The sequence below is a fragment of the Natrix helvetica genome (genome assembly GCF_964273705.1).
Source record: "Natrix helvetica genome assembly, chromosome: 5".
Taxonomy (NCBI): Eukaryota; Metazoa; Chordata; class Lepidosauria; order Squamata; family Natricidae; genus Natrix; species Natrix helvetica.
In genome coordinates this window covers 117,901,096-117,913,989 of record NC_138551.1, presented here as the reverse complement: position 1 = coordinate 117,913,989, position 12,894 = coordinate 117,901,096, and positions in this window count along the sequence as shown.

Genomic DNA, 12,894 nt, shown 5'->3' with positions numbered 1-12,894 from the left:
GTTCATTGGTCAATTAGAACAAAGAGACATGTACACGTCACTGAGGTCACGTGGTCCCTTTGAGTCAACTGAACTTCCGCATACGTATAGACGACTGCAGCCAAAAAGTGAGGCTGCACTGCCATCTGCTGGCGGAGAAAAATCATTACAGCAAAAGATGAAGCAGTTGCACCAGAGTTTTAGAGATCTGGCTATGAGCCCTTTAGAAGCCAAAACTTTGCCCCCAAAGGTTAAGTCTTCAACACCCCCTGGCGGTGCTGAATCCTCCCTAGATGGAAAAAGGCAAAGCCAAAGGCGAATTCGAGGAAGCCAATTTGATGTTGCCACGCAAAGGCCAATGATGCAACCCCAGCATCCCCTGGTTCAACAACCAGCTTTGCAACCAGAACAACAAATTGTTCCGATGCACATTCCTCAGCAGGTATTCACAGTCACCCCCTTGACTGGTGAGTCCAAATTAAAGGAGTCAGGAGAGAATTATAAAGCCTGGGTCAGTGAAATTGCGCTCTTGCTTCGAAGAGAAGGCACACATTCCATGATTTTTAATCCTCCTCCTCCACCGTGGACACCTGCGATAAGAGACCTCGAAAACAGAGCAATCACGACTTTGCTCATGTCAATGGAAATTGAGATCCAGGGTATCTTTCCACCTGATGCAACTGCCCAAGAAATTTGGGCTATTTTGGAAGATTGCTACAGGCCCGTTTCAATTGAATCTTCATGTTTGCTCAAGTCTGAGTTCCATGGTTCGAAGTTGAAACCTGGTGAACGAATTGGTGGACATTTGACCAAACTGAAAAGAATGAGAAGTGAATTGAGACAAAATGGCCATGTAATCGATGATATCCAAATGATTAGCATCATCATTAACTCATTGAATTATGAATGGAAAGATGCTGTTGCAAAGATTAACTACGTGCCTATTGCTCAACGCACAGTTAACCACATTTGCAGACTTTTAGTGGAAGACGAAGCTATCAGGTTAGCTACACCACATCTGCAACGACCTCCAGCATCAAAGGCTCCAGCCAGACGTCCCTTCCGAGGAAGAGGCTACGCTCCAAGGATGCCAAAATGCTACACCTGCAACCGTGTGGGACATGACACCCGGGATTGTCCCCAACGAGTTCCAGCTCCCGCCACGTACCAGCCCAGAGGAACAGATTCCAGAGGCAGAGGTAGAGGCGGAAGACAAGGCCGTCGTGGTCCAAGGCGTGATTCACAAGCTCCACTTGTGACACTGGCCATAACCAACGTTCCACAACCTGATCCAAAGTTCGACAGACGTCTTTTGTGGACTTTAGATAGTGGAGCAGCTGTGCACGTTACCCACAGAAGGGAACTTTTCACAGAGATGGGCGAACCAGAGCCCGAGTATCGAGAACTGTGTTCCTTCACCAACCACACTTGCAAGGTTATGGGAAAAGGAACTGTTTACATTGAAGAGCTCGATACACACATCCCTGATGTTTATTACATACCTTCAGCAACCAGTAATTTGCTTAGTCAAAGTCACTTGTCTAGAGATTTAAAGTTCCAGGTTCACCACCTCAAAAAAGCAAGTTACTTAGTTAAAGATGGTGATATTGTTGCTGAAACTATGCTGATTGGTGGTGTTTATTACTTAAAGCCAAAGCCTAAAGGGCAAGCACAGGCAAGTATGCAAACTCCAAAAAGGCACGACGTGAACCCAGAGAGAGTTGTCCCAGAGAGAGAAAACGTTACTGTGCCAAAGGCTCCTAAAGCCAACAAACAGAGAAAACAGAAACAGATTGCTCAGAGCAAGCCTGAGGGTCCTCATGAAACTGTTAATGTTGAGAATTCACTAACTGGTAAACCTTTGCATTCCAGGTGTATTCACAAGTGGCACAGAAGATTGGGGCATGCCAGTTTCCGTGTTCTTAGAAAGATGCCGGAGTTCGCAAAAGGTTTGGATCTAAAGGGGTGTAAGGTGTTTTTGGATTGTGCCGTTTGCAAAAAGGCTAAATCCAAGGCGGCTCCAATTCCAAAACACGCTACACGCCTGTCAACACGCATTTTTGATTTGGTACACACTGACATAGTGGGTCCTTTCCCACCAACACTTGGTGGCAGAAAGTATTTTTTAACAATTGTAGATAATCATTCTAGATATGGATTTGTATATCCTATGAGAGAGAAATCTGAGACCTTTCAGATCTTTAAAGACTTTGCAGCGTTTGTTTCTACACAATACCAAGTTCGCATCGCCAGAATCCAGAGTGACCGTGGTGCAGAATTCATGTCTCAGCGTTTCCAGGACTGGATGCGTAAGAATGGAATACTTCATCAGACATCTGCTCCATATACACCGGCTTATAACGGAGTCGTAGAAAGAAGACAAGGGGTTCTACAAACCATGATGCGTTGTCTTCTAGAAGATGCCAATCTCAGTAACGCATACTGGGGTGAAGCAATCAAATATGCAAATTACATTGTCAACCGTACTTGGAGCAGTGTAATCAATCAAACTCCTTTCTACATGCTGTATGGCTACAAGCCCGATCTCAAGAACCTCCATATTTTTGGTTCATATGCTATGGTGAACACTCCCTTAAGTCAAAGAAGAAAGGGAGGTACAGTAGCAAAGAGACTGAGATTTATGGGTATTGATGATAATTCAAAATGGTACAAATTCATTGATACTAAACATGTGATTGTCATTTCACAATCTGCTAATTTTGAGGAAGATATTGACTGGTCCAGGATTCATTCCAATGATCCTGAAGTTTATTTTCCTAGAGATGGTGTTCCAGATGCCACGCAGCCTGATGACAATTCGCAGGCAGATGTTCCTTCTACCAGTTCTTCACAACCTGATGTTCCGTCTTCGCAAGCCGCGGATGCTGATGCTAGCGACGAACGTGAGGACGAGGATGATGATGAAGAAGAAGAAGACTGGACTGATGTTCCTAGACGCTCCAAGAGGGCCACAAAAGGAATCCCTCCACAACGTTATTCATGGCAACTGACAAAGTCACCATTACCTTTGATTTGCAACGTTACTCTTCCTCCAGAGACATTCACACAAATCAAACAGCTTCCTGATTCAGAACAAGACAAGTGGTATGATGCAATGCAGGATGGGGTGTCTGCAGTCTACAGAATCAAGAAGAAACCAAATGGTGAGTCTTTATACAAAGCCAGACTTGTAGCTCAGGGTTTCGCTCAACGTTATCCTGAGGACTACACAAACACTTATTCACCAACAGTCAGAACTGAAAGCGTAAAAATTGCCTTAACCACTGCAACTATTCTTGGTTTAGAAGTTTTCCAATTTGATGTGGACACAGCTTATCTACATGCAGACCTAGATGAAGAGATCTACGTGAGAAGCCCTCCAGGATTCCGAAAGCAAGAAGGGAATACCTGGTTCCTGAACAAAAGTCTTTATGGGCTGAAACAGTCAGGTTTAATGTGGTATTTATTTCTTACTGACAAACTAAATTCAATGGGCTTTATTAAGTCCGAAACTGATGAATGCGTGTTCACAAAAAGATCTAACAATGCATATGAGATAATTCTTGTTTATGTTGATGATATTGTTTATATTGGTCCAAATAAGAAAATGAGTGAGATTTTTGCCAAAAGTTTGCAGAGATACTTCACACTAAAATCTTTAGGACACATTAGCACTTATTTAGGTGTTCAAATTGAAAAGACACAGAAGGGGTTTAGTCTTTCACAAGAAGAGAAAATTGACCACATTCTACATCATTGCAACATGAAAGATGCTAGCACAACAAAGACACCCATGCAAACAGATTTTCACAACTTAACACATGAACCAAGTCCTGAGTTCGAGGACCAAACACTCTATCGTTCAGTCATTGGTTCACTATTATACATTAGTAGTTGGACCAGACCTGACATCGCACTTAGTGTTAATCTTTTATCACGACACGTAGGTAAGGCAACACAATTTCATTGGTCATGCATTAAGAAATTATTGAAATACCTGAAACACACTAAACACATGAAGTTATTGCTAGAACCAACACACACTGATCAACCAAAGTTGATTTGTTTTTCTGATTCCGACTGGGCGAGCGACAAGAAGTCAAGCAAAAGCACTTCTGGTTACATGATGTTCCTAAATGGTTGTCCTGTTTACAAGTGAGAAAACAGAGTTTTGTTTCATGTTCGTCTACTGAAGCTGAATATGCTTGTGTTTCAGATGCTTGTAATTCTCTAACGTGGTTTGATGCTTTGATCACAGATATCTGGACACGTCCGATTCGACCAATCACCGTGATGGAAGATAATGTATCTGTTGTTTATATTTCTGAGTCACATTTTACAGGTTCTAGATCCAGACACATTGACATTCGTTATCAAAACACAAAGCAATTAGTTAAGTAAGGTTTTGTTAAATTGCAATATGTTTCTACACATGATCAGATCGCAGACATGCTTAACAAACCACTCGCCGCAAATCAACACGAGTATCTGCGAAAGAAGATGTGCCTTAATTGATGATTTGATGACGTCAGCCCAGACTAGCAAAAGAAGGGGTGTCACGATGTTAAAAAGTTTGCTAGGCCTGAACTGACATTCAAGAGTTAAACTAAGAAAGCTTTATTGTGCAGGTCATAAAACAAAAAGTTCTTATCTGAAAGTGATTTATTGCGCATGCGTTACACATTCCAGAATTCCTTTCTTCTTTGTCCGGCTGCCAAGTTGGCAGACGGAGCTTTCATTATCAAAATGTAACAATTAGTTATTTTTCTGTTTCATTTACTTTTATTATTTTCGTATTAAAGTTTGTTTATTAATTAGAATATACTTGTCAAAGACTTTTATTTTATTTTCTTAATATCTCAAAAGATATGCGGAAGGGAATCAGCCCGATCCATTGATCTCAGATATCAGGCGTTTTTTTCCCCTGACAGTCCCCAAGTGAGAATGACCGGAGCTGGTTGGTCAAGTCTGCAGGAGTTGTCCGAGGAGTAGTCCACATGCAGCCAGTCCAAATCGGTCTGCAGGCAGCAACCCATTAAGAGTTTGGCCGAACTCCTGTTGGTGGTGGAGCTTGGTGTGACGTGCTGGACCAGGAAGTACTCGGCTATCCGTGTTTGCCAATCCCCCAGGCCCATCCTTGCCAGTGCTTCCTTTGTTGATCGGACCATCCGCTCAGCCTGCCCGTTGCTAGCAGGGTGGAATGGTGCAATCAGGGCATGATGAATGCCATGACCCACCAGGAAGAGCTTGAACTGCCTTGATGTGAGCTGTGGCCCGTTGTGCGAAATGAGGACATCTGGCAGTCCGTGAGTCGCAAATAGCCTTTTAACGGCCCTGATCATGGCGTCCAAGGTGGTCGATATCATGAGTACCACCTCAAGCCACTTTGAGTAGGCATCCACAGCCACCATAAAAGTCTCTCTGTGAAAAAGCCCCGCAAAGTCAATATGCACCCTCGACCAAGGTGTCTTGGGTGCTTCCCACTCGCGTGCTGGGGTGGAAGGGGGCTGGCCTTGACTCTTGGCAACGCTGACAAGGTGCGACCCAACCTTGTCTAAGTTGGGCCACCAGGCAGAACTGCGGGCAAGTGTCTTCATCTGCATGATGCCTGGCTGGCCTAGAGGAGAAGCTGCCAAAACTGGCCACCGCAGCCTCTGGGGTACCACCACACGACTCCCTCAGAGTAAGCAGCCCCCTTGAGTGGACAACTCAGGTTGCTGGGTGTGGAAGGGAAAGGACTCTGGGCTGACTGCCCCCCTCTGCCACCCCCTCCACACCCAGTTGAGCACTTGGGCGATGACATGGTCCTTGGTGGAGTGTGCAGAGATCTCCGATGCCAAAATAGGACCAGATGGCAGGTCTTCAATTAATAAAACAGATGATGCTGGAACCGGATCCCCCACAACCATCATCACAACCTGAAAAATGTCCTCACAGTTACGGCCGTCGCAACGTTCTCACAGTCTCATGATCAACCTTTGGGCCTTTGGCAGCCAGCATGTATTTGCCAGGGTTGCCGTCTTTCTGTCGTGTGGCCTCCATTGGCCACTTTCCCATCCGGCTCCCAACAAACGGAGTCGATGGGAGAAGCCGGTTTCCCTTAAGGATCTCGGGGTTCCTTCCGCAACTGCAGTGGTTTCTTTACCATCTGGGGCACAAGAGGTCGAAAAAGTGGCTGTGACTCATTGAAGGACAGTCCTTTGTATGGAATGGTCTGGGGTCTCCTCCTTGAGAAGGGGGTTGGACTAGATGACCTCCAAGGTCCCTTGCAGCTCTATTCTGATTGAATCTTAAGGGCAGGAGCCTCCTTGTCAAAAACTGCCCTGAGGACAACAGGTCGTCCTTGACTTTCAATGATTTATTTAGTGACGGAAGTTACAACAACACTGAGAAAAATGACTCAGAACCAATTTTCACACCTACGACTGCTGCAACACCCCCTGTTCACATGATCGAAACTCAGGCACTTGGGAACTGGCATGTATTTATGACAGTTGCCGTACCTTGGGGTCATGGGATCACTATAAGATTTGCTCAATGACCGCTTGATTTACTTAACGACTGCACTCATTTGCTTAGCAACTGTGGCAAAAAGGTTGTAAAATGACACAGAACTTACTTGGCAACAGAAATTGTGGTCATAAGTGGAGGACTACCTTTATTGCCTCATAGTCCATTCTAATTAATATTCAGAGACGTTCAGGATCCCATAATTCGAATTTCCCCTTTCTTCTCCCTTCTGCTCATTTCCTGGGAGCCGGGAGCAAACTCCTTCTGAAGGGCTTATTTCTGGGGCTTCTGGGGCTGGAAGCAGCCTAAGATGACTGAAGGGAACCCACCAGATCAGGCCTTCAAGGGTTGCACTGCTGGGCTTCCCACATTGGAGAGAGAGAGAGAGAGAGAGGCCCTCTTTCTTTCCTCTGATGGAGTTTGAGACACAGCCGATCTCCTGCTTGCAATTATTCACCTGGTGCAGCTACAAGGAACCCAATCTCCTCAGGATGCAGTCTGACTCTCCTGTGGGGTTTCTCCACCCACATCTTCTGGACTCCAGTCTCAACGTGGCCCATGCACTGGGGGAAAGAACTGGATGTTTCTGCTGTCCTTATCACCCAAAAAACAGGATGGAGACAGGATGGTGGATCTCATGGAAAAGCCTCTTTCACAGGGCAGGAGCAGCTATGGAAAAGGTGAGCTAAGTAGGTCTCCGTGGATGAGAACTTCTAAGCAAGAGGACCTGGAGGCCCCCACCTTCTCTGGCTTGGTGGGATGGCCAATGGTTCTCATGGAGATTATCAAATAACATGGTAGTTGGAGCTTGGCTCCCATAGAATCTATCTTACCACTTTTCCTATTCATTCTCTCACACATACACTTTTAGTGCTGTCCATAGGAATCTTTTTTTTAAAAAAATGTTTTTTAAAAGGTGTCAAATTCATTGGCAGTTGGTGAACAACAAATTCCTCTCAATGACTTCACATAGTTCTCTTTAGCAAGATTTATTGAGGTGAAAAGGAAGGCAGTTATAAGAATTAAAATCCTTCAACAATTTCCCATTTGGAAACAGGTAGATATGTTCTTTGATTCCTGCATACTATCTAAGTGGAAATCAGGTATTTATTCAAATAAATGGACATTATACCATTCTTAAATATCATGGTGTTTTTCTCATGTTTTTACATTTGTTCTGGCTGTGAGATGCTCCTTTGTGTTCAGGTCTGGTCTCAGAAGGATAATGTAGCACTTGGGGATGAAGATGCAGACCAGCAGACCAGTACTGGAGGCCAGGATGGAGAAGACCTGAACAGCCACCATGTATTTCCCTTTGGTGCTCAGGTAGGTGGGCACAAAAGTCACCCAGACACTGCAGAAGACCAGCATGCTGAAAGTGATCAGCTTGGCTTCGTTGAAGGCCCCAGGCAGATTCCTGGCCAGGAAAGCCAACGTGAAGCAGATGGCAGCCAGGAAGCCCATGTAGCTGAGGGTGATGTAGAACATGACAACAGCCCCTTCGTTGCATTGCAGGATGATCTCTCCAGCCTGGGAGTGGAGGTCAGAGTCAGGGAAGGGGGGAGAAACTCCCAGCCAGATGGAGCAGATGACGATTTGGACAGCAGAAGAAGAAAGGATGATGGAGTTGGCCAAGCTCTTCCCCAACCATCTCTTCACTCGGTTTCCTGGTTTTGTGGCCAGGAAAGCCAGCACCACCGTGATGGTTTTGGCCAAGAGAGAAGAAACGGCAATTGAGAAGATGATGCTGAAAACCGTTTGTCGGAGAAGGCAGGTGGCTTTCCTTGGTTGACCAATGAAGAGAGAAGGAGACAAGAAGCAAAGCAGGAGGGAGACCAGGAGGATGTAGGAGAGGTCCCGATTGTTGGCTTTGACAATGGGAGTTTCTCCATATTTAATGAAGATGATTAAAACAAGGTCTGTGATTAAGAACAAGAATAGGGCAAAAGAGACCAGGATGATGCCCAGATGTTCTTCATAAGACAGGAAGGCTATAACTTTGGGGATACATTGGACTCTGGCCTCATTTGGATATTTGTCATCTGGACACTTGGTGCATTTTCCTGCATCTGAGAAGCCAAAAATCAATTTTCTTTAATATTTCGTTCCTTTTATTTTTCATTAAAAATAGCATAAGAAGGATGTATTTATTTTTTAAGTAGCTTGGTATATGAAGTTGAGGAAAGTCCTAAGGCCGTGATGGCGAACCTATGGCACCCGTGCCACAGGTGGCACGCGGAGACATATTGAGTGACACACCAGACGTCAGCTCTGACTCGCATGTGCGTGCCGACTAGCTGGTTTTTCATATTTCCGGAGGGTCAGAGGAGGCCTTTTCACACCCAAACCGGTTACCGGGTCACAGCTCGCTTGTCCCGCCCCACCCAGTCTGTGCTCTGCAGCTTGCCTGCCTGAAGAGCTGCGCCCATGTTAGTTAAGACTGCGAGTTGTGGCTTAGCTAGCTACCCCTTCCCCACGGCCCTGCCATGCTTCCCTGCCTTCCACATGGTCTTACTGGCGGATCCCTATGCCCGCTAGTCTTCTGAGATCAGCGTCTAGCCAGGCCAGTGGGCGGCCCTTGGTGAAGATGCAGACGCTGTGATGGGGCTGAGAGAGGCGGCCCGTGGCTGCTGCACATGCACCCGCTCCCTTTCTGCAAAGGCAGAGCCCCCGCCCCCACTGGAGGAAGATGCTGCCTTCCACTCAGGCCCACATGCCTCTCATGCCAGCTCCGTGGGGCTTCAGGCTCCAAAGCAGCCCACTGGCTTCCCACCCAGCCACTTGCCTGCTCCTCGGCTGTGGTGCCGCTTACCGCTGGCAAGGAAGCGGAGCAAGAGGCAGAAGCCGTGGGTGGATGGGGGGAACCCCTCACGTGGGGAGTGGGCCGCAGCGGAGTTTCCTTCCCTCTGGAACTCCAGACTCCACAGGCCGAGTTCCCTGAGTAGCGCTGTAACCCCGTTTTGCAAGGTGGCTCTCAAAGAGAAGGAAGCAGCCGTGGCGGAGAGGGAGAGGGAGATGCTGGCAAAGAAGCCTTGGATTCCCCATTGCAGCGGCTGTCGGGGGAAGGAGGCAGGGATACTGGTGGGTGCTCGCTTCCCAAGGCTTCTTTGCTAGCTGCCACGCGAGGCGAGCGCCGGCCAATGTCCCTGCCTCCTTACCCCGAGAGCCGCGGCAGTGGGGAATCCAAGGCTTCTTCACTAGCCTCTCCCTCGCACGGCTGTGTGTGTGTGTGTGTGTGTGTGTGTGTCTGTCTCTCTCTCTCTCTGTGTGTGTGTGTGTGTGTGTGTGTGTGTGTGTGTGTAAGGGCAGCTAGCAAAGAAGCCTTGGGAAGTGAGCGCCGGCAACTACCCTTGCCTCCTTCCCCCGAGAAACGCTGCAATGGGGAATCCAAGGCTTCTTTGCCAGCCTCTCCCTCTTCCTTCCGCGTTGTTTTGTGTGTGTGTGACCGCTGCCTTGCGAGCTCTCGGAGGAAGGAGGCAGGGATACTGGTGGGCACTCGCTTCCCAAGGCTTCTTTGGTAGCCTCCCTTACACACACACACACACACACACACACACACACACACACACACACGCAAGGCGAGCGAGCGCCGGCCAGTATCCCTGCCTCCTTCCTCCGAGAGCTCGCAAGAGAGCCGCAGCAGTGGGAAAACTAAGGCTTCTTTGCCAGCCTCGCTTACACCCACACACCCACACCCACCGCATGCTGCCCCGCGAGTTCTTGGAGGAAGGAGGAAGGGATATTGGCCGGCGCTCACTTCCCTTACTACTCATTGTAAGAATGGAAGAAGCACCCGCGCCCGCTTCATTCTCTTTGAGAGCCGTCTTGCAAATTGGGGAATTTTCTGACATTTTGCAACCGGAGTCAGCCTAGTGCCCTGCGCACATGGGCCGCCCAGGAGCCCCGAGGCTCACAAGCACCATCTCCTGAAGCAGAAACAGCCTCCTCCAGCCCACCAGAACTCAGACATGGCTTCAGGAAAGCCTCCGGGGCCTGGAGAGTGGTTGCATGCGAATACGCGGGGGTCACCTGCACATGCGCAGTTGGGTGGGAAATTGAGTGGGCATGCGGGTGTGTACAATAGCACACACGCGTGCAATTCTGGCATGCCGTTAAAAAAAGGTTCGCCATCACTGTCCCAGGGTGTGAATTATTTCTGGTGTAATGTAATTCATAGGAAGCTACATTATTACAGATTAATAATGAATCATATAATATTTTCATATAAATATTTAGAGTCCTGCCACATGGCAATTAATATACTGGACTTAGAGGATACCTACAGTATCTTGTAACATCTGGAGGCTATATGGAATTCAGGAGAAATTTCCTAACAGTGACAACAATTAACCAGTGGAACAGCTGGCCTCCAGAATTTGTGGGTGCTTCAACATTGGATGTTTTTAAGAAGAGACTGGACAGTCACTTGTCTGAAATGGTATCAGGTCTCCTGCTTGAGCAGGGGGTAGCACTAGAAGACCTCCAAGGTCCTTTCCAGCTCTACTCTGATTGATTGATTGATTGATCTACATGATTAGCAGAATATTTGTGCAATGAGTTGCCCCCATAACTATCCACAGCACCACATTATGGACCAGTGACACCTTCTCAGTGATCCTCAAGGGGAGGATCCAATATACAGTGAATTGCAAGGTCTTTCAGAAGGTGGACCTAAAACACTTCATCAAGTTTCAAAGAACTCAGATCTTCCTAAAGGTGAACTTGGCAGCACATATCCAGACTAGAAAGCAGGAGAGATGTTTCCTCTGCTATTAGTAAAGCTTGCCCAGTCTGCCACCCCCTCCTCCCATCTCCTCCCAGCCCCTCCTTCAAAGACTTTTTGATTTGCTTCCTTTTAGTTAAGAAATTGTGCATGTTGAAAATTAAAAAAAAGGTGAGCTTGTGTCTTTTAACTTGCACTTTCATGAAAATGTTCTGGATGGATCCTGTTCCACAAAGCCTCCCATTTTCCTCAGTGTGACCCACCTTCCTGAGTGGAGAAGGTCCCCTCCGGACAAGGAACGCAGTCGTAGCAGCAAACTGGCTCTCCTTCTCGAGCCCTCTTGACAAATCCAGGATGACAATTTTCCGCACAGTTGGACTGAGGCAGTGACTGAGCAGAAAAATGAGGAATGCCAAAGAAAATGTGTTAGTAGTCAACATTCATGGAAAATAGAGGTAGACACTGACATTAGCCAAATAGCCTCTGGTCTTCATGTAAGTAAATATGAAATACCTGATTACTACTAAGATGATGCAGGAGGTATAACTAACTACTGGGAGATTCTTCATTTAGTTCCTCCCTTTTGCTTTTGGCATTTAACATTACAATAAAGTACTTTTCTACTTAATAAAGTCAGCAGAGATGGAATTGAAAAAAGATTTACATATGATGATATATTCAAATTAAAACTGAGAATAAAATTTATTGTAAAAGATTTAGGAAATTTCTATTCCATTAGATTTTTCAATAAAGAATAAAACTGTGATGAAGAAAGAAAATTCTGACCAGTAAGATCTTGAAAGATTTACATAAAACGTGGCAAAGCCCCTCCACTTACTGTAGGTCCCGTCTGTTGAAGAACTTCCATTAGATTACACCAACTGGCATGGGATGCCAACCACCCTGAAGACTCTAGGCTTTGCCCACTTGAAATGGGACCACAGGCTTTGGAAAACAGAGAAAAAACACCAAAATTTATCTCACCTTATTGAGCAACTTTAGCCTTGAAAGAGCATCTTGTCTGATAATAAGTTTCTGTCTTATAAAATACGCCAGAACCTCTATCTTGGGACCCTCCTTGGGGAGAAGCAAGAAGCCATGAATGCCTATATCTCCTCTTATCTCTCCATTTTGGTCCAAGTATAGTTTAGAGTTGGAAATATTCCAAAATTCATTCTTCTCCAGAAAGGGATGAAACTAGAATGGGAACATCCAGGAATTTGAAAAGCAGAAAACTTTGTTTCTTATCCCACATTGAATCTTTCTTCTACAATTGTCTAATCTCCAAAAATGGTTAAATAGGATACAATTACTGCCATTATCTTCATAAATGAATGAAAACGTTTGAGAAAAATTTGTCAATCATTTATTGACAAAATATAAGGAAAATATAATCGACACAATTGGTCAATTATAGGGAACATTCTAGAGCAAATGGCAAATAAAATGAACAGAGAAAAAAAATATGATCCATAAACTCTTTGAAAACAACAGGGTTCCCAGAAAGCATGGGTTGATCAAGAAGAAAGTTGCCAGGCTAATCTTCTTCCTGGTCATCCTGATGGAAAAAATCTCTAAATGTGCTAATTCTACTTGATTGTAATACGACATTAAAAAATTTTTTTTGCAGATGTGAAAGAACAAATCTCCCACCAGCTCTTTTCTCAGTCTGAAAAGTTAGT